This window comes from Bubalus bubalis, chromosome 15, assembly GCF_019923935.1.
Source record: "Bubalus bubalis isolate 160015118507 breed Murrah chromosome 15, NDDB_SH_1, whole genome shotgun sequence".
Taxonomy (NCBI): Eukaryota; Metazoa; Chordata; class Mammalia; order Artiodactyla; family Bovidae; genus Bubalus; species Bubalus bubalis.
The window spans coordinates 47,474,620-47,500,271 of record NC_059171.1 but is presented as its reverse complement, the minus strand read 5'-3'; the positions used below and the strand labels follow the sequence as shown (position 1 = coordinate 47,500,271).

At 40.5% G+C, this 25,652-nt stretch overlaps 1 long non-coding RNA gene across 2 annotated transcripts in view; it reads left to right on the top strand.

Moving 5' to 3' along the window:
- The window catches only part of LOC123329477, a 99,569-nt gene extending 74,214 nt beyond the window's left edge, over window positions 1-25,355 (top strand). For both annotated transcript variants that reach the window (XR_006544958.2, XR_006544959.2), the window contains exon 3: window positions 25,025-25,355. This is a non-coding gene — a long non-coding RNA (uncharacterized LOC123329477). The remainder of the gene's footprint in view (window positions 1-25,024) is intronic.
- The last annotated feature ends 297 nt before the right edge of the window (window positions 25,356-25,652 follow it).

Genomic DNA, 25,652 nt, shown 5'->3' with positions numbered 1-25,652 from the left:
ATACAGGCGACCTGGTGGAGAAAACGCAGAGTCCAAAGGGAGAGAGAGCAGTCAAGCCAGTAATCTCGTTCCCTAGTGAAAAATGGGTCCTGAAGATTGGGTTCTTAAAGGTACAAAATTGGTAACAAATACATAAAAGCAAAAATTAAAAATCTAGAGTAGAGTTTGGAATTTCAAAAATGCGATGTTAATGAAAAGAAGAAGGAAAAGAAAGAGAGAAAAAACGAACAAAGAAAAACAAGGTTGCAAAAATTATAAAGAAACTACAGGTACAAAATTGATAACTAATACCAAAAAGCAAAAATTAAAAATCTAGAGTAGAGTTTGGAATTTCAAAAATACAATGTTAAAAAAAAAAAAGAAAAATAAAGAGAGAAAACAAACAAACCAACAAAAACAATGTCGCAAAAATTATAAAGAAAATACAGGTACAAAATTGATATCAAATACCAAAAAGCATAAATTAAAAATCTTGAGTAGAGTTTGGAATTGCAGATATATGATGTTATATAAAAGAAGAAGAGAAAGAAACAGAGGGGGGAAAAAAAAGTCACAGAAATTATAAAAAAAAAACTATATGTACAAAATTGATAACATATACCAAAAGGCTAAAATTAAAAATCTAGAGTAGAGTTTGGAATTTCAAAAATACGATGTTAAAGAAAAGAAGAAGGAAAAGAAAGAGAGAAAAAATGAACAAAGAAAAACAAACAAGGTCGCGAAAATTATAAAGAAACTACAGGTACAAAATTGATAACTAATACCAAAAAGCAAAAGTTAAAAATCTAGAGTAGAGTTTGGAATTTCAAAAATACAATGTTAAAAAAAGGAAGAAGAAAAATAAAGAGAGAAAACAAACCAACAAAAACAATGTCGCAAAAATTATAAAGAGAATACAGGTACAAAATTGATATCAAATACCAAAAAGCATAAATTAAAAATCTTGAGTAGAGTTTGGAATTGTAGATATACGATGTTATACAAAAGAAGAAGAGAAAGAAACAGAGGGAAAAAAAAGTCACAGAAATTATGAAAAAAACTATAGGTACAAAATTGATAACATATACCAAAAGGCTAAAATTAAAAATCTAGAGTAGAGTTTGGAATTTCAAAAATACAATGTTAAAGAAAAGAAGAAAAAGAACAAAACAAAACAAAACACGGTCAAAAAATTATAAAGTATATTTATGAAGTTTGCTGAAGAAAAAAAAATAGGGTCTTTTTTTTTTTTTTTTGCAAAGTAATAGTTATAAAAGTGAAAAAGGACAATAGAGGACTTAAAATTTTTTTTTTAATTAAAAAAAAAGATTGATTGTAAAAATAGTAAAAATATATCTAGGTCTTTCTCTGGTTTTGTTGTGAGTATTGTGGGTTCAGTTCATTTTGGCTAGTTCCTTGGTCTGACTTATATTTCCCAAGATCTATAGGCAGGGTCCTATGTAGTTCGTAGTAACCACAGGGTTTTAATCTATGGCCTGTAGCTTCCAAGGCGTTTCCCTCTGTTATAGCTTCTTCTGTTTGCTGGTCTCTTCAGTGTCTGGTTCCCGCCCTGACACAAAGGGGACGGTGGAGGACACTATTTTTTTATTTTATTTAGGCTCACGTGTTCAGCCGCACTGTGGGGAGGGAGGGAGGGATGCTGCAAACAGATAACACTGGCGTGCGCTCGCACTGCCTCAGCCACACTGGGTCTGCCCCCGCTCACGGCGCGTGTAGCCTCCCTGCCCACACTGCTCGGGCTCTAGGTTGTTCCGCCGGGAACAATCAGAGGCCGGCCCTGGGCTGAGCTCCCAGGTCCAAGCCGCTCAGGTTCAGGCACTCGGGTAGTCCTCAGAGGCGCAGACTCGGTTGGGCCTGCGTTTTGTGCTCTTCCCAGATCCGAGCAGCTCAGGTGATGTGTTTGGCGGGCGCCAATGCTGCGACTTATTGCCTCCCCGCCACTCGGTTATCTGGGTGTAAAACCGGCGCACCTTCTCAGGCAGATGTTGACCGTCCAGACCCCCAAGAAGTTTTAGTTAGCAAAGAAGCCTGCTTACAGTTTTATAGATAGTGTCTCTCTTGGGCTGCGATTGCCCCCTTCCGGCTCTAGCTGCCTGTCACCGGAGGGGGAAGGTCTGCAACCGGCAATCTCTGTTCAGTCCTTTGTTCTGTGCGCGGGCCTGGCGGTGTCTTAGGTTAGGGCTGGCTTTTCGCGTGGAAGATATCCCACAGGCTGGTTTGCTAGCCCAAATTATTTCGCTCAGATAGCGCTCAGGACATTCGGGCCGATTCTTACTCTAAGGGACACAGCCCGCGCCGCGCTTCCCTGCCCAGCCCCCGCTTGCTAATGCCGTGTGCAGGCGTCTGCGCTGCTTCTCCGCTGGGGGAGTTACCGTAGGGCTCACAATCTGCGATTTTTAATTGTTTATTTATTTTTTTTCTCCCTTTTATGTTGCCCTCTGTGCTTCCAAAGCTCGGCACAGATTCGGCAGTGAGAAGGTTTCCTGGTGTTTGGAAACTTCTCTCTTTTTAAGACTCCCTTCCCGGGACGGAACTCCGTCCCTCCCTCTTTTGTCTCTTTTTTTGTCTTTTATATTTTTTCCTACCTCCTTTCGAAGAGTTGGGCTGCTTTTCTGGGTGCCTGATGTCCTCTGCCGGCATTCAGAAGTTGTTTTGTGGAATTTACTCGTCGTTTAAATGCTCTTTTGATGAATTTGTGGGGGAGAAAGTGTTCTCCCTGTCCTACTCCTCCGCCATCTTGGCTCCTCCCCCCTTTTCCCTGTTTTAATTGCTGGGTGAAAATACCCTCCTCCCTGCCTTCACTCCCATCCCCAAGATTTTATGTCCTTCCAGGCTCTCATAGAATCTTATTCCTTAGCCCAAACTAACACAAGGGATAAGCTTGTTATCACCATGCCTCATTGCTAGAGAAACTACTCTAGGTTGCTGCTGCTACTGCTAAGTCACTTCAGTTGTGTCCAACTCTGTGCGACCCCATAGACAGCAGCCCACCAGCAGCCCATCCCTGGGATTCTCCAGGCAAGAACACTGGAGTGGGTTGCCATTTCCTTCTCCAATGCATGAAAGTGAAAAGTGAAAGTGAAGTCACTCAGTCATGTCTGACTCTTTGCGACCCCATGGACTGCAGCCTACCAGGCTCCTCTGTCCATGGGATTTTCCAGGCAAGAGTACTGGAGTGGGGTGCCATTGCCTTTTCTACTCTAGGTTAGTCCCATACAAAATCAATAGATCTTTTTAATGTGTTGTTGGATTCTGATCGCTAGAATTTTGTTAAGGATTTTTGCATCTATGTTCATCAGTGACATTGGCCTGTAGTTTTCTATTTTTGTGGCATCTTTGTCAGGTTTTGGTATTAGAGTGATGGTGGCCTCATAGAATGAGTTTGGAAGTTTACCTTCCTCTGCAATTTTCTGGAGGAGTTTGAGTAGGATAGGTGTTAGCTCTTCTTTAAATTTTTGGTAGAATTCAGCTGTGAAGCCATCTGGTCCTGGGCTTTTGTTTGCTGGAAGATTTCTGATTACAGTTTCAATTTCCGTGCTTGTGATGGGTCTGTCAAGATTATCTATTTCTTCCTGGTTCAGTTTTGGAAAGTTGTACTTTTCTAAGAATTTGTCCATTTTTTCCAAGTTGTCCATTTTATTGGCATATAATTGTTGATAGTAGTCTCTTATGATCCTTTGTATTTCTGTGTTGTCTGTTGTGATCTCTCCATTTTCATTTCTAATTTTGATTTGATTTTTCTCCCTTTGTTTCTTGATGAGTCTGGCTAATGGTTTGTCAATTTTATTTATCTTCTCAAAGAACCAGCTTTTGGTTTTGTTGATTTTTGCTATGGTCTCTTTTGTTTCTTTTGCATTTATTTCTGCCCTAATTTTTAAGATTTATTTCCTTCTACTAACCCTGGGGTTCTTCATTTCTTCCTTTTCTAGTTGCTTTAGGTATAGAGTTAGGTTATTTATTTGACTTTTTTCTTGTTTCTTGAGGTATGCCTGTATTGCTATGAACCTTCCCCTTAGCACTGCTTTTAAAGTGTCCCACAGGTTTTGGGTTGTTGTGTTTTCATTTTCATTCCTTTCTATGCATATTTGGATTTCTTTTTTGATTTCTTCTGTGATTTGTTGGTTAGAGATCATGATACTCTAACTAGAGCATGTGTAAGAATCAGAGCATTGTGAAAAATAAAGATGCATGGGGTCTTCTCAATAGAGTCTCATTCTGTAGACCTGGCTGGATCCTGAAGATTTGTTATAAGTCACACAATAGGTGATGCAGGCAGCCCCCAAACCAGACAGTTATAGGAGATTTGTTGTTGTTTTTCAGTCACTAAGTCATGTCTGACTCTTTGCGACCCCATGGACTGAAGCACACCAGGCTTCCCTGTCCCTTATTATCTCCTGGAGTTTGCCCAAGTTCATGTCCATTGAATCAGTGATGCTATCCAACCATCCCATCCTCTGCCACCCTCTTCTCCTTCTACCTTCAATCTTTCCCTGCATCAGGGTCTTTTCCAATGAGTCGGCTCTTCGCATCAGGTGGCCAAAGTATTGGAGCTTCAGCATCAGTTCTTCCAGTGAATATTTAGGGTTGATTTCCTTAGGATTGACTGATTAGCCAGCCTTTATCCAGCCAGGCTAAGACTCTGTGAAGATGTCTTTTATACTCATGAGTGACAAGTAGGCCCTGTGTATTAGGTTTCCCCAGTTACTGTCCCCATCTGTCTTTAGGCTGTGATGAGTTTTGGGGAGGCTAAAAAGCCAACACCTAATGGCAGTTTAGAAAGTATTTTATTGACTGGGTGATCACTTAGTAGCCTTGAGTTTCAACTCTGCTGAAACTCATTGGCACGGCAACCTCACATGTCTGACCAACTGCTCTCTGCCCTTTGTACCACCTGGCCGCATGACCTGAGAGGAATTGCAAAACTCTCAGAGACAGCAATGTAATTATGATATGAAATTGTGGCTTGGGAAAGGGAAGAGGGAGAGGGGGCATCCGGATTTAGCTCTTGTTTGTCTTGGAGTTTTACATCTCTTTAATCAAGTTTGTCAATGTTGTTAATTGATTCAGTCAGTCTGGTCTGCTGACTTCTGATTCCTTTAGCTGGCTTGATCTGCTTCTAGCATGGTTCCAAGTGCATGCATATAGTCAATACATGTTTACTGAACATTCATACATGCATACATGCCTCCAACAAACTTCTATTGAGAGTTTGGGCAGGCATTTGGGATATGATAGTGAAAAAGATAGGACTTCCCTCGTGTCTCAGACAGTAAAGAATCCTCCTGCAATGCAGAAAATATAAGAGACCCAGGTTCAATCCCTGGGTTGGGAAAATCCCCCAGAGAAGGGAATGGCTACCCACTCCAGTATTCTTCTTGCCTGGAGAATTCTATGGACAGAGGAACCTGATGGGCTACAGTCCATGGGGTTCAAAGAGCTAGACACGACTGAGCAACTAACACTTACTTATTTAGTGAACAAGATACGATGCTGAACAAGATGGACCTGGTCCTTGCCTAATAGGGTTTACATTATAATTATCAAGTTCACTGCCAACTATAATTCTATCACAAGTCCTACAAAGAATGTATCAACACACTTTTTAGTGGAAATAAGCAGTCTAACTGGAGGATTAGACTTAGAGCAGCATTCCTTCACAGCATTCAAAACCAAAAAGAAATAAAGAAAATAATGAATCTTTTTGGTCAATATGATCATCTTTTTCAGGGTACTTCATTCTGAAGAAGAGCTTCTCAAGACTGATGAGTTTGTCTTCTAAGTGAAGAGGAAGTGAAAGTTGCTCAGTCATGCCCCACTCTTTGCAACCCCATGGACTATACAGTCCATGGAATTCTCCAGGCCAGAATACTGGAGTTAGTAGCCTTTCCTTTCTCCAAGGAATCTTCCCAACCTGAGGATCGAACCTAGGTCTCCCACATTTCAGGTGAATTCTTTACCAGCTGAGCCACTAGGGAAGCCCAAGAATACTGGAGTGGGTATCCTATCCCTTCTCCAGAGGATCTTCCTGACCCAGGAATTGAACTGGATCTACTGCATTGCAGGCAGATTCTTCACCAACTGAGCTATCAGGGAAGCCCTTGTCTTCTAAAGTAGCTGTATAATGTATAGGCTTCTTACCGCAGCTACATGGTTCATTCTCATATGCAGGTAGATGTCTTTGCCTGCTTTAGTCCAATATCCAGACATGTGCTAAGTTCCCTGGGATCTTTCCAATATGAGAGTTAATTTTAGGCCCCAGACTTGGCTTCCCACCAGTGTTCAGGACAACCTCCTGAATGTGTTCAGGGAAGCATGATAATTACTGTCTGGAATGATGATCTGGTTTCTCTGACCAGCGTGCTTTACAAGCAGATGATCCGTGGCTGGATGGCTTGTGAACAGCTTGAACATCCTTACATGGTGGTTTTTTGGATATCGTCTCATGACTGTATTTAGGGACATCTGTTGTTGGGGATCCTGTGAAATAAATTAATTTGTGATTTGATGAGTCTGCACATGTAACCAGGATACACTCTCTCTCTCTCTCTTTTTTTTTTGTCTTTGCTCCTACTATGCAAATAAGTAGTTATTAATACCCATTAAACTACTCCATAAAAAGTATGTGCTGTTGACCTGGTGACATAATTGAGAAGGATCTCTTATCCTCAGGGAAGAAGCTTCCAATGTGCTTATTATTGGTATCAATCATTGTAAGAGCAAGAGGTCAGAAGTGGTTTTAGGGCTGCCAAGTGAAACTTCTCTGAGCTAATTCCATATAGATTCTGAAAACCCAGCAGTACTCCAATTTGAGAATACATAAAAATTAGAATGTTTATGATACCTTTTGACATCATAATCTGAGATGTTCAGAAGCAATGGTTTATGCCCATCAAAATCTGGGGATACCTATTCAATATTCTGGAGAGTGGTCTCCTGCTGCCTTAGAATTCCTGAAGTTACTCAGCAATTATCCAGGTCAACTCAACACATATTATTAAAAACCTCATCTGTCCCAGGGGCTTCTCAGGTGGTGATAGTGGTAAAGAACCCACCTGCCAATGCAGAAGACACAAGAGACATGGGTTCCATCCCTGGATCAGGAAGATTCCATGGAGGAGGAAATGGCAACTCACTCCAGTACCCTTGCCTGGAAAATCCCATGGGCAGAGGAGCCAGACTTGCTACATCCATGGGGTTGCAAAGAGTCAGACAAGACTGAGTAATTGACCACAACAACTGTTCCAGGGACCCTGTGTGGGATGCTGGGAGGTGATAAAGAGCAAGTAGTAAAATTTCCATCCTCGATATTTCATTAATCTGGGGAATTTGTGGAATATAAGTCTCAGTGTAGATTAGTTATCAATATCAAGGTTCTCCTTTGGACTTAGGACAAGGTGGAATATGTGTGGCTAGCTGCAAGGGGGTGAGTAGAACAATACATCAGCTTCAATATTAGTGACCAGAAAGCATGACTTTATTTTACATCTTTCCTAAAGTTTTTGTATCTAATATTATAAGGCAATTCAGAACTGAATGACATCTCTCTGAAAATTATTTCATTGGTCCACATTCACTTCTTAACTTTCAGGATAATTGTTGCCTCTCCTGTGTGACCTCTTACTCTTTTTCCTCATCTCTCTCACACTGTATCGTCTCTTTGCCTACTGCTGATAACGCTCATAGGGAAGAACTTTACCTTCGGAGATTCAGAACTTTTGACTATTATAAAACAACTAAAAAAAAAATCAATCAACTAAAAACACTTCTTTGCATCGACATTTGAATCCTATCAGTTATTGTGCAAATTTCCTAAAACAGAAATGTACTTTTTGCACCAGGGAAAAGTGGGTGGGGAAGGGTAAGTGGGCTGCAGACACCTCAATCTTCTCCCTTTTTTTTTAGGGGAGGGGGGTAGTTTCAGATCACATTTTTATTACATTTAATGTAAAACTCAAGAAGATGGATGATTAAGCATCATTGAAACTAGGAATATTAGATTATTAGCCTTTCAACTGGTAAGATCTCCATATTAATAAAAAATTTACTTCTAATAGAAATTTACTAAAATCTTTGAGATTTGGGAAACTAATAAAAATCCATTTGAAAGTTTCTTAAAGAAGGTGGTTGATGACTTATAACCCATCAGACTTAAATACCTCAAAGTGTGCGAGCATTTGTGAGCTAAATTGCTTCAGTTATGTCCTTCAGGAAAGAAGGACCCCATGAACCATAGCCCACCAGTCTCCTCTGTCCATAGGATTTGCCAGGCAAGGATACTGGAATGGGTTGCCATACCCTCCTCCAGGGGATTTTCTTGAGCCAGGGATCGAACCTGCATCTCTTATATCTCCCTGCATTGCAGTCACCTTCTTTACCACTGGCACGTTCTGTAATCAACTTTTTCCCACATAACCACAATACAGTCATCAAAATGATGAAATTAGTATTGACATTGCTACTGTCTCCTCAGAATCCCTTCAGGTTTTTTTTTTTTTTTTTTTTTTTTTTTTTTTTTGCCACTTTTACAGAGTCAGAATCTAGCATTGCATTTAGTTATTGTGTCTCTTTAAATCCCCCAGGCTCAATCTTCAATAGGCTGTCCTGACAGCAGTTTTACCACTCTAGACAGTTTTGGTGGCAGTTTTGCCACTTGGCCGATGCCAAGTTGGCCTGTGTTGAAGCCTCATAGTGAAATGGAATTTATGGTGATTTCTTGCAGGGAATGAGGCAGAGCAACTTAAATCAGTCTTCATGCTTCTGCTGCTAAGTCGCTTCAGTCGTGTCCGACTCTGTGCGACCCCATAGACGGTAGCCCACCAGGCTCCCCCGTCCCTGGGATTCTCCAGGCAAGAACACTGGAGTGGGTTGCCATTTCCTTCTCCAATGCATGAAAGTGAAAAGTGAAAGTGAAGGCGCTCAGTTGTGTCCGACTCTTAGCGACCCCATGGACTGCAGCCTACCAGGCTCCTCCATCCATGGGATTTTCCAGGCAAGAGTACTGGAGTGGGGTGCCATTGCCTTCTCCAATCAGTCCTCATACAAGAGTCCAAACAGTTGTCTGACTAAATTGATAGTTGATAGCCCTTGACTGACTTAACAGGGGCCTCCATGGCACTACTGCGGAAGCGTGAAGAGAGCCACTTCCGGCAGGAAGGAAGGCGGGGAGACCTGAACTCCTCCCACTGCGGAGTTGGATGAAGTTTAGGATTTGGGGATGGAGAAAGATGGGAGGTCGCTCCAGGTGGTTTCAGGTGCTCACAGAGCCTTAATATGGTGCTGTGATTTGAGCCGAGCCTGACTGAGAATTCAAATTCCTACTCCCTGCATGGAAAGCTGGTTGGTATTTGGGGGCTTCTCTGCTGAGGAATAGTGATGATCACCAGATGTCAGGTCATGTGAATTCTTACAGTTTCCCGACTTTGTTTTAATGAGTGAGTGTCATATTTTCTCAAGAGGACTCTTCTGTTTTAGAATCTGTATTTCATAAAGGGAATTTGATAAAATGGAAAGTGTGTGGGCTTTGGAGTCAAGTGCACTGCAAAACAGGATTTGGCTTCAAATCCTAGCATGGGCATTTGGTAGTGGCATGACTTTGAGGGCAAGTTACTGAAACTCTCTGAGCTGTAGTTTCCTCATCTGTTGGACTGTGAGGAAAAAGCTCACCTTGTAGGGATCTAGTGAGGATTAGTGGTAATGTACATAAGGCACCTGAAAAAATATCTGGCCAAGAGCAGGCACTGGTTAAATTATTATATTGTTATTCATTTCCTTGAATCTGCCATCAGGGCTTTGGTATAATCCTCTGCAGTTATGATTAGGGTTCAGCTGTCTAAACTGAGCTATGGGTGTGGCAAAGGACACCTCTCCCTTGTGTCCATGATTCTCTGGGTGAGCCTGGGCAAAATGTGTTCTAGAAGCAGCCTTTTTAATTTCTGTGACATGTGCCTTTTTAAAAATACATTATTGTAAAAACAAATATCGTATATATGTAGAATCTAGAAAAATGGTAAAGATGATCTTATTTGCATAGCAGAAAAAGAGACACAGACATAGAGAATAAATGTATGGATACCAAGGAGGGGTTGGATGAACTGGGAAATTGAGATTGACATATATCCACGATTGATACTATGCATAAAATGCATAACTAATGACAACCTAATGTACAGCACAGGAAACTCTTTTTGGTGCTGTGTGGTGACAAATGGGAAGGAAATCCCAAAAAGAGGGGATATATGTATATGTATGGCTGATTCACTTTGCTGTACAGCAGAAATTAACAGTGTAAAGCAACTGTGCTCCAATTGGAAAACTAAAAAAAATTATTGTAAACACCTGATTTAAAAAGAAAATAAACTCAACATACAGAAACCTCCTACGGCATCTTGGAATCTACCAAGCAGGGCTGCAGTTGGTTGCCTTAGCAGTAGAAAATCCCTCCAAGGCTGTGGTTCTACTTGTGAAATGTAAGTCTCCGAATTGTGACTGAGGTTTGAAAATGAAAAGACTCTTTTAAATAATGGTGCAGGCTGTTCAGATGCCTTGGCACTAGATGAAGCAGAGTTTTATAGGATCTCATTTTTGAACACATTTTGGCTATAGAAACCAGCGCTCTAGACGTTTTTTGTTGTTGTTGTTCAGGACCTTCTATTTTGTTTGTGGAAAAGCAGGCTTTGAGGTTTGATTGGCAGTGAGTACCCAATTATTAGCACATTGCATGTATGCCCCTGAGACGTCACTCCATGTACAAGATGGTCGTGGTTCCAGAACAAAGGGCACATCCATTTGCCTGCAAACGATACTTGATGGTGAACTCACTGCACATTGGCTGTTCTGACCTTGGTTTCTTTAATTTTATCATCTCAGTATTGATTCACTAAAGGGGCTGGTGCTTCAGGGGACACAGAGGTGAGTAAAGTCTCCCCACCTCTGTACCCAGCTCTTGCTGGAGGGCACTGAGGGGCATACCCCAAGTGTACAAATAACTGCTATACAAGGTACTGGATGAGATATACCAGCCAAGTGCCATGGTGATGCCAAGGAAGGCAATATGGAATCCAGGGATGGGGACCTGGGATGTATTCAGAGAGAAAGACTCTGGCTTTGTGGTTAAAGATCACATATTGGGTAGCAGTCAAACAGGTAAGAGGCAAGTAGGTGTTAAATAAAACCATGCTCTGTGATTGCAAAAACAATTTTGGACTAATAAGACCCTCAATCATTTTAACATGTAATAATAGAAAAGGAAATGGTGAGGTAGGTCTCCCTAAGACACACCACAAAGACTCTTTCAGAAGGCAACATGGGATTTTTAATACAAAAGGTTACAGCATATTCAGTGAACCCTAAATATATATATTCACTGAAGCCTAAATATATCCACCAGGGCTTCCCTGGTGACTCAGATGGTAAAGAATCCACCTGCAAAGTGGGAAACCTGGGTTCAATCCCTGGGTTGGGAAGATACCCTGGAGAAGAAAACGGCTACCCACTCTACTACTGTGGCCTGGAGAATTCCATGGACAGGGGAGCCTGGCAGGCTACAGTCCATGGGATCGCAAAGAGTCGGACACGACTGAGCGACTTTCACTTTCACTTTTCAAATATATCCAAGTGCACAGATTTCTGAAGACCAGTGGATCACTCTAGAGGGCAAATGGACATTTTTCTAGAGATTTTACTAGTGTTAGTGATCTACAAATCCACCACCCTGTATTTAGATCATACACTTTCCACCCTAAAATAAGGCCAAGTTGGTTTTATGACATATTGATAGGTTCTTGACTGGCTTTCAAAAAACCTTGATTTTTCTTTTTTTTTCAAAAAGATCTACTTTTTCTTCCTCAAATCATTGGTTGCAGAAACACGGACAGATATACAAATTAAAATAGGAACCACATCCTGTTCTACCCAAGTTTTATTGTGGGCCTGGACTAGCCTTTACGTTTCTCCTTAGAGCTTTGAGTTCTTCTGACTGGGCTAGAATTTTACAGTTGAAAAAATTTCCATCTGACTTTGGCCCTTCAAGTAAACACTGCATAAGCTTTTCATTTTAAATCAGGCTGAGTTTGAAGGGAGTCAAAGCAGATGTGTGGTTCCTGTCTCAGCCAGTAGCCTCCCCTGGCAAGCAATCTCAGCTGCTCATGTTCTTGATCTGTGGGGATGGATCTAGGCAAAAAAGTGATCCTGTGACTGTTGTTCACCAGCGTTCTTGACTGAAGCAAGGGGAGTGAGAACATGCAACAGATTCCCTTGCTTTCTTGCTCACTCTTTGAGCTGGGTGCAGTGGGGGAGGGGGTACAGGACAAGGTTACTCTTTAGATGGGGTGAAGGTAGGGGTGAATCCAGGAGTCAGGCTGGATGGTGGCTCAGGTGTTTATTCCACAAGCAGGCAGAGGGGGATGAAAGTCACATTGATTGACCTCATTGAGCTTAATATTGAGTTAGAGTGATTTCATTGTGTGAAGGAAATGGCAGCTCACTCCAGTACTCTTGCCTAGAGAATTCCGTGGACAGAGGAGCCTGGTGGGCTGCTGTCCATGGGGTCACACAGAGTTGGACATGACTGAAGTGACTTAGCAGCAGCAGCAGCATTGTGTGACAGTTCTCACAGTAACTATGGAGCCATTTTGTAGGAAAAGAAAGCCAGGCTCAGAGATTAGGTCATTTGCTTGTAATAGGGAAGAAGAGCTGACTTTTGAAGTAGGGTCTCATGTCAAAACTTAGGCTTTGGCTCTTTTGTTTATATTATACCACCACCACCACCACCATCATCATTATCTGTTTCTACTGTCCACCAGGCCCTGTGCAAGCTGCTTCAGATACAATAATGAATGAAAAATGGTGTTTTGCTCAGAGAACTCAGTCTAATGAGAAAGCTGTCCTCCCAAGTAGTTCTGCCAGTGGGCCAGCGTGCTATAACAGGAGGCAAGAGTATTGGTTGCAAAACCCAGAGCCTTTAGTATATTGAAAAGCATCCAAATATCTATAGGTTAGTGGTCTTTAAGGTATGTTAGAAGGGTACCAAAAAGATTATAGTAATTTTGAGTTCATTTTGGGACTCTGGCAGCTGGTGATTTAAAAAATAGACCAAAAAAAAAAAAAAAAAACCCAAAAAAAAACCCAAAGAAAATGCTTGGGAGTTCATTTTATCCTCACAAAATTCTTTAACTATTCTCAGTACTCATTTTCATGAAATGCTAAGTGTCTGGTATGATTTGAAATTTTCAGTTCAGTTCAGTCACTCAGTCATGTCCGACTCTTTGCGACCCCATGGACTGCAGCACGCCAGGCCTCCCTGTCCATCACCAACTCTTGGAGTTTATCCAAACTCATGTCCATTGAGTCAGTGATGCCATCCAGCCATCTCACCCTCTGTCATCCCCTTATCCTCCTGCCTTCAATCTTTCCCGGCATCAGGGTCTTTTCAAATGAGTCAGCTCTTCGCATCAGGTGGCCAAAGTATTGGTGTTTCAGCTTCAGCATCAGTCTTTCCAATGAACACTCAGGACTGATCTCCTTTAGGATGAACTGGTTGGATCTCCTTGCAGTTCAAGGGGCTCTCAAGAGTCTTCTCCAACACAACAATTCAAAAACATCAATTCTTTGACTCTCAGCTTTCATTATAGTCAACTCTCACATCCATACATGACTACTGGAAAAACCATAGCCTTGACTAGAGAGCCCTTTGTTGGCAAAGTAATGTCTCTGCTTTTTAATATGCTTTCTAAGTTGATCATAACTTTCCTTCCAAGGAGCAAGCATCTTTTAATTTCATGGCTGAAGTCACCATCTGCAGTGATTTGGGAGCCCCCAAAAATAAAGTCAGCCACTGTTTCCCCATCTATTTGCCATGAAGTGATGGGACTGGATGCCATGATCTTAGTTTTCTGAATGTTGAGCTTTAAGCCAACTTTTTCACTCTCCTCTTTCACTTTCATCAAGAGGCTCTTTAGTTCTTCACTTTCTGCCATAAGGGTGGTGTCATCTGCATATCTGAGGTTATTGATATTTCTCCCAGCAATCTTGATTCCAGCTTGTGCTTCTTCCAGCCCAGCGTTTCTCATGATGTACTCTGCATATAAGTTAAAAAAGCAGGGTGACAATATACAGCCTTGCCGTACTCCTTTTCCTATTTGGAACCAATCTGTTGTTCCACGTCCAGTTCTAACTGTTTTTTCCTGCCCTGCATACAGATTTCTCAAGAGGCAGGTCAGGTGGTCTGGCATTCCCATCTCTTTAAGAATTTTCCACAATTTGTGATCCACACAGTCAAAGGCTTTGGCGTAGTCAATAAAGCAGAAATAGATGTTTTTCTGGAACTCTCTTGCTTTTTCGATGATCCAGCGGATGTTTGAAATTTTAGAAAGATACAAATTTTAATTAGATTTGTGATTTTAAAGTTTCAACTTAAAAATACTCCAAGAATCTATTTATTTATATGATTTACAAAATTCATGTCAGATTATACAATATTTTTCCTTCTCCATTTTGTCTTAGAAAAACAATGGTTTTTCAAGCTAAAAGAATTAATTAAATATAGGATGATGCAAGGTCATAGGATAAACTAAGGGTGGGTCAAAATTCAAAGTAGGCTCTATGACTAATTGAATCATGTCAGTGAGTCCACCCTAAATATGGCCCATAATTACTTATCCAGATATAAATTTTAATAGGAATTTTGAAATAATCATAAATGTACCTTGTATAAAATCTAAATGTCAAATTCTTTATAAAAATATGTTCAAGACTTTGTGTCAAGGATGATATATGACTAAAATCTTGGTCTCTGGGGTGACCCTAATTCTGGGAAAGATTGAAGGCAGGAGGAGAAGGGGATGACAGAGGATGAGATGGTTGGATGGCATTATCAACTCGATGGACATAAATTTGAGCCAGCTCTGGGAGTTGGTGATGGACAGGGAAGCCAGGAGTGTTGCAGTCCATGGGGTTGCAAAAAGCTGGACATGACTGAATGACTGAACAGAAGTGAACTGGGGTGATTCTGTTGAAATTCATATCCTAGATCTGCTGCTTATTGCTGTCTGGGCTTTGCAAGTCTCTGAAATTCTCAGCCTCAATTTACTTATGGCATGCTGCAGTCCGTGGGGTCACAAAAAGCCAGACATGACTTAGTGACTGAATAACAGCAACAAAATAGGGATAATCATAACAGCTATCATGCTTTGAGTACCGTTTCAAACCTCTTACATATAGTATAGCAATTAATTTTTGCTAATATTCCTATTTTGTTGATGAAAAACACAAAAACGTATAGAGATTAAGTAACTTGCTTAAGGTCATGCACTTAGAGTGCATGACCAATTCCAACCCTGTCTCACTGTAGCACCCATGCTTCTAACTGTGTAACCACTAAACTAAACTCTCAGAACATATACCCTGGGGTATCTGCTTGTTAGGTTTGTAATGATGATTTAAAAAAAATCCATATAAATGAAATTGGCTCATTAAATTAGATGATCTTATTTAAAGCCACAATACTTGGCACATTCATGTTCAATAAATGCTAGAAGATGAATTATTATTATTGTTATTAGCATACCCTTTATCATTATTTAACTTTTCACTTGGCTGCCAAGATGCATTTAAAATAAATAGATTCCCAGCTGTCTTTTACTTTATCATCATAACATCCATTGCAAAGTATGCAGTTGTTTCTAATTCAAGAATTTCTTTCTGGTATTTCCAACCTCAGTGTTTAATATTAAGAGGTACTTTGATATGTATAGTTTCTAAATTGTGTCAGCAAAAAGCCATTGTAGTCAATTTTAAAAAATTAAATGTCTAGTACAACTTATTTTTCCATCTTGCAAAGTCCTCAAATGTATTAGGAGTAACTAGAGATAATTGTTGTTTTTAAGTCACTAAGCTGTGTCCGACTCTTTGTGACCCCATGAACTGCAGAACACCAGGCTTCCCTGCCCTTCACCATCTCCCAGAGTTTGCTCAAACTCATGTCCATTGCAATGATTAAGAACCTACGAATTCAGTTTTAAAAATTAACATGAAGCTGTGTTGAGAATAAGAATGTGCGTAAGTGTGACAGTGTATAAAAGTCTTTTGTCCACCAGAAAGATAGACACATTTAAATTTTTATATCGGTGCTGAATGTTTCTTCAAAACAGGAGTGGGTCATTTAATACAGCAGCAACATGAAACTCTGCAGGGGGTGAGTGTTCCAATACTTTCTGTTGCCTCTTTCCCATGTCTTTTTCATGTTGGCTCCATGCTGAGTAGCTGCCTTCTGTTTAGCCTGTCTTAATGGTCTCAGCTGTTGAAATCAAGATCTTCATTGTCATAAACTTGATGTTGTCTTATAATATGCCCTACTAAGACCTCTGCTTGTGAGATTTTTGGTAGACAGAGCTTCTCTGTAATATGAAAAACATCCTCTGGCTTGGCTGTTTTCCTGTTTCCAAATCCACAGTTCCATTCTGAAATCTGAGTTTCTTCCCTAGAAAAGCTTTTATTTTTCTTCTTTATAGCTGGCTTTCTCTTTTCTAACATCACCACACCTGTGTCATATTATCCTGTAAATGCACATTGAGTGCAAATGTATTTTTCTCTTTGAGGGATATAAAGTAACATGTATTCAGAAATATGAATCCATTTCTGCCTAGTCTATGCAATCAATCATTTCATGAATGAATGAAACTTTGGTCCTGTTCTGGTACTTTCAAACACCTTCTTCATAATAATTCTAGATATTGATAAATTAGTACGCCATCAACCTGTACGGATATGGCTCCCTTATGTAGCAAGGATGTGTTTTATAACAGCTTTCCCCTAAAAGATTTTAAATGCAATTAGAGAATGAGATAGGTATGTGTGGATAAATAAATAGCTTAGACTAGATGGCTTCTATGAATAAAAATCAGAAGTGAATTTACAACAGACAAATATGGTTCCTAAAACCTGTTGGTTCAAGGGACTTGAGGATTTGCCTTCCAAAGATGAATCAGCTGTTTCTCACCTCTGTGACCAACTGGGAGCATATGGTGAAACCCAATAATTTTAGTATATAACACCTTTCACTCAAGCATCTCCAAAGACCTAATAGATACTGAGCTCCTGCTAGACACCAACTCAATGGTACCTTTTATAAAACAAGTCATGCTCTTAATCATCTCAATCTGAAGTCGGATTTTGGTGGTGATAGGTCTGCCAAGAAATCTTGGCAATTCTTATTTTCATTAGCTATTCTCTGGGTGGGGTGGGGGGAATGGGGGAATGGACTAAATCCTGCATAAACAGAATCCTGAAGGTTGCACCAACATCCCCAGTGCCAGGGCCATGTGTATAGCATATTCACCACACTCTTGGAAAGCTTGGAGCCTGTGTCTGCATCTGGGCTTTCAGGGGAAAAAAAAAAAAGAATCTTAACCCCGCACTCCAAATTCTACCTCGGTTTCCCGTTTAAACATAATTAGAGCTCTTTTTTTGTTTGTTTTTAACTGGCTCAACAGTGCTGCTCCCTACTGTGGAAACCCTCTTTCTCACCACTCCTGTTTCCAAACTATTGTTTAACCACAATTGCTCATCATCATCCTGGGAAGTCTGCACTGTACAATTATCCCACACTTTTTCCATCCTGTTCTGCTACCCAAAACTCAGTGCTCATTTCTCAAGATTTCAGCAGCAGCATCCTCCAGTTAATAAATATTTATTGTGGGTCTGCCATTGTAAGACCAGAGTAAAGATGGTTGTTATGCTCCCTGCTCTGAGTGTAGATTGGCAGACTGGAATGTCTACTCATCTATCTCTGTGTTTCTCTTGGATTCAGCTGGTCCTAATTTTCACATGTTCACCCGACCTATGCACATGTAAGTATTCCATGATCATAAAAAAGGATTTAACTTATAAATGTTGACAGGTCTTGACCGTTAATAAGAATTGCATGGACCTTCTTTGGTGGTCCAGTGGTTAAGACTCCATGCTTCCAATGCCTCCACTGCAGGGGATGCGGGTTTGATCCCTGGTTGGGGAATTAAGGTCCTGTAAGCCTTGAGCAACACAGCTGAAAAAAAAAAAATAACAAGCCAAAAAACAATTGAATGGGTTTTTGAGTCTGTAACAGGGGCACACATTTGAGAATCTGCTTTTACCTTCTGAAAGCTGTATCATTGTTGTTTAGTCATTAAGTCATGTCTGACTGTTTTGCGACCCCATGGACTATAACCTGCCAGGCTCCTCTGTCCATGGGATTTCCCAAGCAAGAATACTAGAGTGGGTTGCCATTTCCTTCTCCAGGGGATCTTCCTGACCCAATGATTGAACCTGCGTCTACTGCATTGCAGGTGGATTCTTTACCACTGAGCCATGGGGAAAGCCCCCAAAACTGTATTAGGTCATAGATAATAAGTTACTCTGTCCATCTTTGGGCTTTTGAAGGCTAACATTTCAGAATGAGATTGTTAATCATGTTTTGAATAATATATAGAAATAAGCTAGATATGTTAATACTTTATTAACTACTAAGATCTGCCCGAGTTTTGTGTGTGTGTGTTGCTGAATGTAGAGAGTATCAACCTGCCAACATTAAGGGCTGTGAAGGAAGATCTCAGGGCTCAGGAAGAATATGTGTGGAGTACCAGACATGGTCTGAGAGTCAGCCCTGGCCCCTGCAGGAATGAGACTGTGGTGGAGATGGATCTAGGTTAGCAGGTCAGAGGTATGTGAGAGTGATTTCACCTGAGGGAGCCACATATTCAGAGGGGCACTGGTGGTATTGCAAGAAGGCCTGTGAGATGTGACTGCAGAGAGCCAGAGGGTGGTTTGAGAAGAGTCTGAAGAGCTGGGCAGGGCTTGGGTCATCAGGCCTTGAGAACCACATGAAGGATTTAGTTCTTCTGGACTATCATTTTCTACTCTCTACTGTCTCCCATTATTATTGTGACTTTTTTGACTGCACCCCGCAGCATGTGGGATCTTTTTTCCCTGACCAGAGATCAAACCCACACTCGCCCTGCATTGGAAGGTGAGTCTTAATCACTGGACTACTGGGGAAGTCCCTTCCACCATGCTCTTCCAGGCTCTTAACCTCCCTTCTCTTGATTGTTTAAGCACTGGTCTTTGAGATTCCTCAGCCTCTCCCACTACTCCTTCACAGCTGGGAGCACAAATCTCAGGGCTGGGTAGAGCATGCTAAGGAAGAGACCGAATGGGAAAGGCCTCACAGAAATGGTAATATTTGATCACCTGCATTTTCCCAGGTAGATATGGGCTTTGTAAGCCCAGATATTGGTGTACACTCTGTGCAAAGTTGGCCGTCAGAGATTTAGCATCTTGTGGGGATGTGATCCGTTTGATCTGTTAGAAAATATCTCTTAGAGGTAATGGGGAGAATAGCTAGAGCAGGGAGGGGCCAGAGACTGGGTGTTCAATTAGGAATATGTCTTGATAGGTTAGGTCAAACATAAGAAGGACCTAAAATTCAGGGACTAGGTTGGCACAAAGAATGCTAGATTGAAGAGATTTTTCAAGGAGAAGGATGTATAGGATTTGAGGACCAAGGAAAGCCAAGCATGACTTACAAGAGTTCTTTCTTGGCTGAGAATAGAAATAACGAAGGCAGTATAAAAAGTGGTGATGGCAGAAGGAAGGATACATTTGGGGGTGAAAAATGATAAATAAATGGAGGTGAGGAAGAAGAAAGAACTAGTGAGCTTTGAGATAGGTTGGGTTCAATGTCTGTGACTGACTGGAAATCTAGACTATATTTAATTTCCCAACCCCCATATCTCCCCTGTTTCTCCTAATAGCTCACCAGTGACTCATTTCAGTCAATTATAGGACTTCAGCTGAAAGACTTCCAGATCTACATTTCTAGTTTCAAGCTCTCTCCTGAGCTTTGACTTGCATTCCAGATTCCTGCCACACATCTACACCAGAGTGTTCTGGGGGACTTCAAGTTCAACATATTTAATTGGAGTTCCATGTCCCTATCAAAACCCCCTAAATTTGTTAGGGTATCTACCTAATTCTCAAGACTCAAAAGCGTTGTTTTCAATACCATGCCCATCCCACACCCAAACCATTGTCAAGTTTAGAAGATTATATTTCTATGAGTTGCTAAGCTTTGTTTGCTTTCTTCCCTATTGATGCCACTCTTGCCTTAGTTTGTGCCTTCGCTGTGACTCAGCTGTTCTCTCTATAGTCTTTCCTGCTTTCTTTCCATCCTACATGTGGATGCCCAACCCATTCTCCCAAAGCTCAGATCATCTAATCCTGTTTCCTCCAGACAAGCAATCACAACACAACTAACCAACCAAAAGAAGACAACTAAACCACACAGACACACACAGACACACACACACAGCTTTGATAATTCTCCTTTGCTCAATAAAATGTCCAGTTTATTTTCAAAGAAGGTGTGTTCTTTCATGCTTTGTTTCTAGCCTATGTTCCCCTGGTTTTTTCCAGAATGCAATGTCTTGCACCTGATGCTCCATCCAACGTAATCTGCTTGCTGTTTTCTTCCTGTATTGAATCATTGAATTCTGTAACCTATGTGGTTGCTGGAATGCTGATCAGAGGCCAGGAGGTGTACTCAACAAGTGCATTTGTATTTAGAACTGAGGTAAAATTAGCTGTGTCAGAGTGGATAGATACTTTCAGTTTTTTAGGGGGTGGAGCAGAACAGCAATGAAAAAGGTATAAGACTTATTCCCTTTCACAGATTCATTAACATTTAAAAGTATGTTTGAAAGAAAATATTAGGACACATGTACCTCATCAGAGTGAAAGAAAGCTTTTACCAGGAAGGTTTGGTTGAAATAGAGTGGAACCCTCAGGTTCTAGATGTCTTGGTTTATAAACAGTTTTGTAGATTTGTGAACATTTTTTGTAGGGCAACATGGGCAGGTGAAGGAATGCATCATTCTGGAACCTATTGTTAGTGCATTCTTTTTTCATAAGATTATTTTTGATGTGAACCATTTTAAGTCTTTATCTAATTTGTTATAATATTGCTCCTGTGTTATGTTTTTTGGCTGCAAGGCACATGGGAACTTAGCTCCCCAACCAGGGATCAAACCCACAGCCCCTGCATTGGAAGTGCAGAGTCTTAACCACTGGAGTGCCAAAGAAATCCATGTCCATGCATTCTTAATTTTCCTCTCTCTTTTCTTCTCTTTCCTCCCTCTCCCTTTTCTCCCTCCTTCCCCCTTTCCTATCCTCTTCCCTCCCCCTCCTCCCTCCTCTTCCTCCTCCTCCATCTTCTTTTTCTTAACTATAATATGTAGGAATTTACTCCTCTTCTTTTCTGAGAAAGTTAAATTATTAATTAGATCAGGGGTCCCCAACCTCTAGGGTCTAACACCTGATGATCTGAGGTGGAGCTGATGTAATAATAATAAAAATAAAGTGCACAATAAACAGAATGTGCTTGAATCATCCTGAAACCATCCCTTCCCGTCCAGTCCATGGAAAAATTGTTTCCACGAAACTGGCCCTTGGTGCCAAAAAGGTGGGAGACCACTGAATTAGATTAGGTCCAGTATGTGCTTTGCTCAATTCAGAAATGAGTATGTACAATTAAAATGTAAAATGTCCTCAGATATACAAAGTGAAAATACAGATAAGTGGAATGCTAAATCCTCAAACCTCACTTTAGGATATTTAGCTTCTACTTTCCTCCATACTAAACATTTTAGGAATTCTGTTATCAATAGTGCAATGAGATGGTTCATATTTTAACCCCTTCCCTCTTAAGGTTAGGGAAATTTATAATTATAAAAGAAAACAAACAATACCAGCAATGAAGTCCATCAGTATTCTACAAGCTGGATATTCAGCTATTGATGGAGTTGATTATAAATATTAGACTATGTAAAAAATGTTTTAACTAATTTTTCTAATTTACATCAAGCAACATTTGTTTAGAATCCAGGAATGTTAGGGATCTTCATTTCATGGCTGCAGAAAGAGTGACCCATGGACTTGGTGGCCCACTGCTTAAGACTCCAAACTTTTACTTTAGGGGCACAGGTTTGATTCCTGGTCAGGGAACTAAGATTCCACATGGTGCATGTACAGCCAAAAAAAAAAAAAAGAGTGACCCAGAAAGTAGGGTGATTTGTCTAATATCCCATAGTTACCTGGTGACATTACTGGGGTATCATTTGGGTGAGTAGTGACTTCTAGCTCAGAGTTGGGGTGGCCATTTCCCTGGACCATCAGGTCCTGAGTCCAGAATGTGGAGAAAGCTCATCAAAGGTCATGATGTATATAAGTATGCTGCCCACTTCAGATGCCCCTGAATGCCACATTTTTACTTTCTTCTCTGGGACAGTGAGAGAGTGATGGAGGCAAGGATGGTAACAACTGCTGTCAGAACTTGTTCTTTCCCTGAAGTTTCAGGGAATCATCTTTCATGCACTATATATTTCAGATGACATTTGAAAACCGAAGCTTGTCTGAATAAATAAAGTCTAGAGAGCCTTTGTCTTTTTCTGTCTCCTGGGTGTGGTCAGTTCTTCTCAGTGATCTTACAAACAATAAATATTTTAATTTTTTTAAATTAAGGGTCAGTCTTAGGAGTAGATGAACTTCTCATGTGACCAGAGCCTATATATCACTGTAACAAGAGACTCATTAAAAACTTTCTAGAAACAAGTTCTTAATGTGTACTTGCTTAGGAAAATAAATTAATCATGTATGCTGGCTATTTAATATTATAATTAGGTATACATGTAGATACATCATTGACGTGACACCAACACTTATTGGTAATGAATACATCATTAATGATCACTGATACTGTGAAGATCTTGCTTCGTTCTTATTAATCCTTTATTGTGGAAAGGTGGAAAGTTCATTAGACCATATGCATAGCATATGTGTATATATAGTGCATATATATATATTAGGTTAAGCTAAATGTTTCTATATTTTTTAATTAGTTGTTTTCTCAACATAAAATGATGTTCTTCTACAGGATTGAAAAGAATAAAGGATGCTGTTGGAGGGAATGAATTGTGAGGAGGGAACCTGGGGTCATGAGAGGGAAAGTGGCATAGGGACAGGGAGAAGAGATCAGTGGATATGTGTGAGAGACCGGAATGTGACCTCAAGGGCCTTTGAGGTCAGTACCTCATTATCCCGCCAGTTACCTCTCTTTGCTTCTTCAGTATCATTACACAAAATTCAAAATTAAGTAGCAACCAAGGTCAGACAGGACTAGAGCAGGATGCTATATTCTTTCCATTCCAGTAAGATCTTCTTTCCTTCATTCAGCCCTTTATTGCTTTTCTTACTCTTGCCCTTTTCAGCTCTGCTTCATCTTTCCACTGCTTGAAGCTCTAGTCTATCTTATCTGTGGAATGCAAACAATAACTCTGATGTTAGAATTAGAGACCTGCTCATATATGAATGAGCACAAAAGTGGCTCTACCCATAGATTCAAGGGTAGTTAATCTGGCAGGCTAACACTCATGGAATAGTCTTTCCAGAAAAAGAAAACAAGACCCAAACAAACACATTTTATAACTTCAGGGGTGTTTTACTAAATAGACAAACCCCTTCAAAATTAGATTTTTAAAAAGTCTTTATCCATTCTGATTAAGAAGAAAAACTTGATTTCTACAGAGCTTCTTTCTCCAAGATTATTTGTGTGCAAAAATTCTAAAGCACATAAGTTGTATAGGACCATGAGTGTTTGGCTGGGAACTGGGCTGTATGGCTTCTATTCTGCTACGCTGTTTAGTTTTAGTGCCAAATTGGTTTATGCAAATCACATTGCCCTGACTCACTCACGCAGAATCTATTTGGTTGTAGGCCATGTTGGTTTACATTAACGTTATTTTAATTTTTGAATAAATCAGGGTCTTTTCAGAGGCTTAATAGTCATTCTTAAAGAACCTTTGTTCCAAATAGGCCTCAAATGCTCATAAGACTTTTTTTTTCATGTGTGATATGTTTATTTGTGTTGGTTTGCATGGATATTGCAATGATTTGCATGGGGAAATGAGGAAATTTGTTAAAGCATCCATCTCTGTTAAGCATGGTACTAAATATTTTCTTTGTTATCTTTTCACTTGCATAAACATGGATTCCTATGAAGAAACTCAGTGGATGTTGTTGGCCATTACTTTAAATTCTGGTTATGCTCGTTGTGTGCCACTTTTCTCTAAAATATGTTCTGACTGTTAAATTCTCTCCTTCCCAAACTATTCTTAAAGAGAGAATCCTCTTGCATAGATAAAGGCAAATATAAGATGTCTTTTCTTTAAAACTTAAGAGCAAAGCAGCCCAAATAAAGGATCTGTAAGAATACAAAATGAATCTTTAAAATTAATCTAGGGACAGACAGAGATCAAATGTTTCCAATTTATCTTGGAATTTGACATATGGACTATTTACAATAAAAGATAATTGGGGTCAAACCTGATGGCCTTGTGGATTCTTCTGGCCACCCACCTCGCTGAGTGCAGACTTTACAGTGTCAGGTAGCAGGTGCTATGGATAGGCAATTAGCACCAAACTCGTGGCTTTTAATCATTTTCTATAAGGCACATCCATATGTTTTTTTCTTGTTTGTTTTTAACTTGCTATATTTCTTAGCCTGAACACTATGAGAGTTTTATACAGCTTCGGTTAGAATAATTACTCCCTAATTTCTTCAGTATTGTTGTTGTTTAGTTGCTAAGTCATGTCTTAGTCTTTTGCAACCCCATGGACTGTAGCCTGCCAGGCTCCCCTGTCCATGGGATTTCCCAGTCAAGAATACTGAAGTGGGTTGCCATTTCCTTCTCCAGGGGACCTTGCTCATCCAGGGATCAAACCCTTGTCTTCTACATTGGCAGGTGGATTCTTTACCACTGAGCCACCTGGGAAGCCCCTTCTTCAATATACTATTTGAAATTAAATACACCTCACTAGGTGGAATCCTTGGCCACTTTTGTAAGTGTTACAGTTTTGTGAGCTATTGAAGTGGACTGAAATGAAGAATTATGATCTTTTTCAAATTACCTTTGTTTGAAAGATGCTACTTGATGCTTTGCAGGTGGTGCCAGCAGTAAAAAATTCGCCTGCCAATGCAGGAGCCGCAGGAGATGTGGGTTCAATCCCTAGGGCGGGAAGATCCCCTGGAATAGGAAATGGCAACCCACTCTGATATTCTTGCTTGGAAAATTCCATGGACAGAGGAGCTGCAAGGAGGGCGGTACAGTCTACAGAGTCACAAAGAGTTGGACACCACTGAACATGCGTGCCATTGTGGAGAAACCATGAATAAGTATTTTTGCCAACGTACTTTTTGTGAAAAATTGTTTCAAGTACTAAATCCTGTATGCTCCTTCTCTGTAATGCAAAATACAAACAACAACAAAATCAAATTCTGCCTTCTTCTTATTCAGTGGGCTATTCAGAGAGCTACTGGTAATGGTAAACTTGGCTTTCTCCCAAACTCCTACAAATCATAGAGATAAGCATGCTTATAGGATGCAGTTTCAGAGAAGGCAATGGCAACCCACTCCAGTACTCTTGCCTGGAGAATCCCAGGGACAGTGGAGCCTGGTGGGCTGCCATCTATGGGGTCACACAGAGTCGGACATGACTGAAGCGACTTAGCAGCAGCAGCAGCAGGATGCAATTTTGGAGAAGGCAATGGCAACCCACTCCAGTACTCTTGC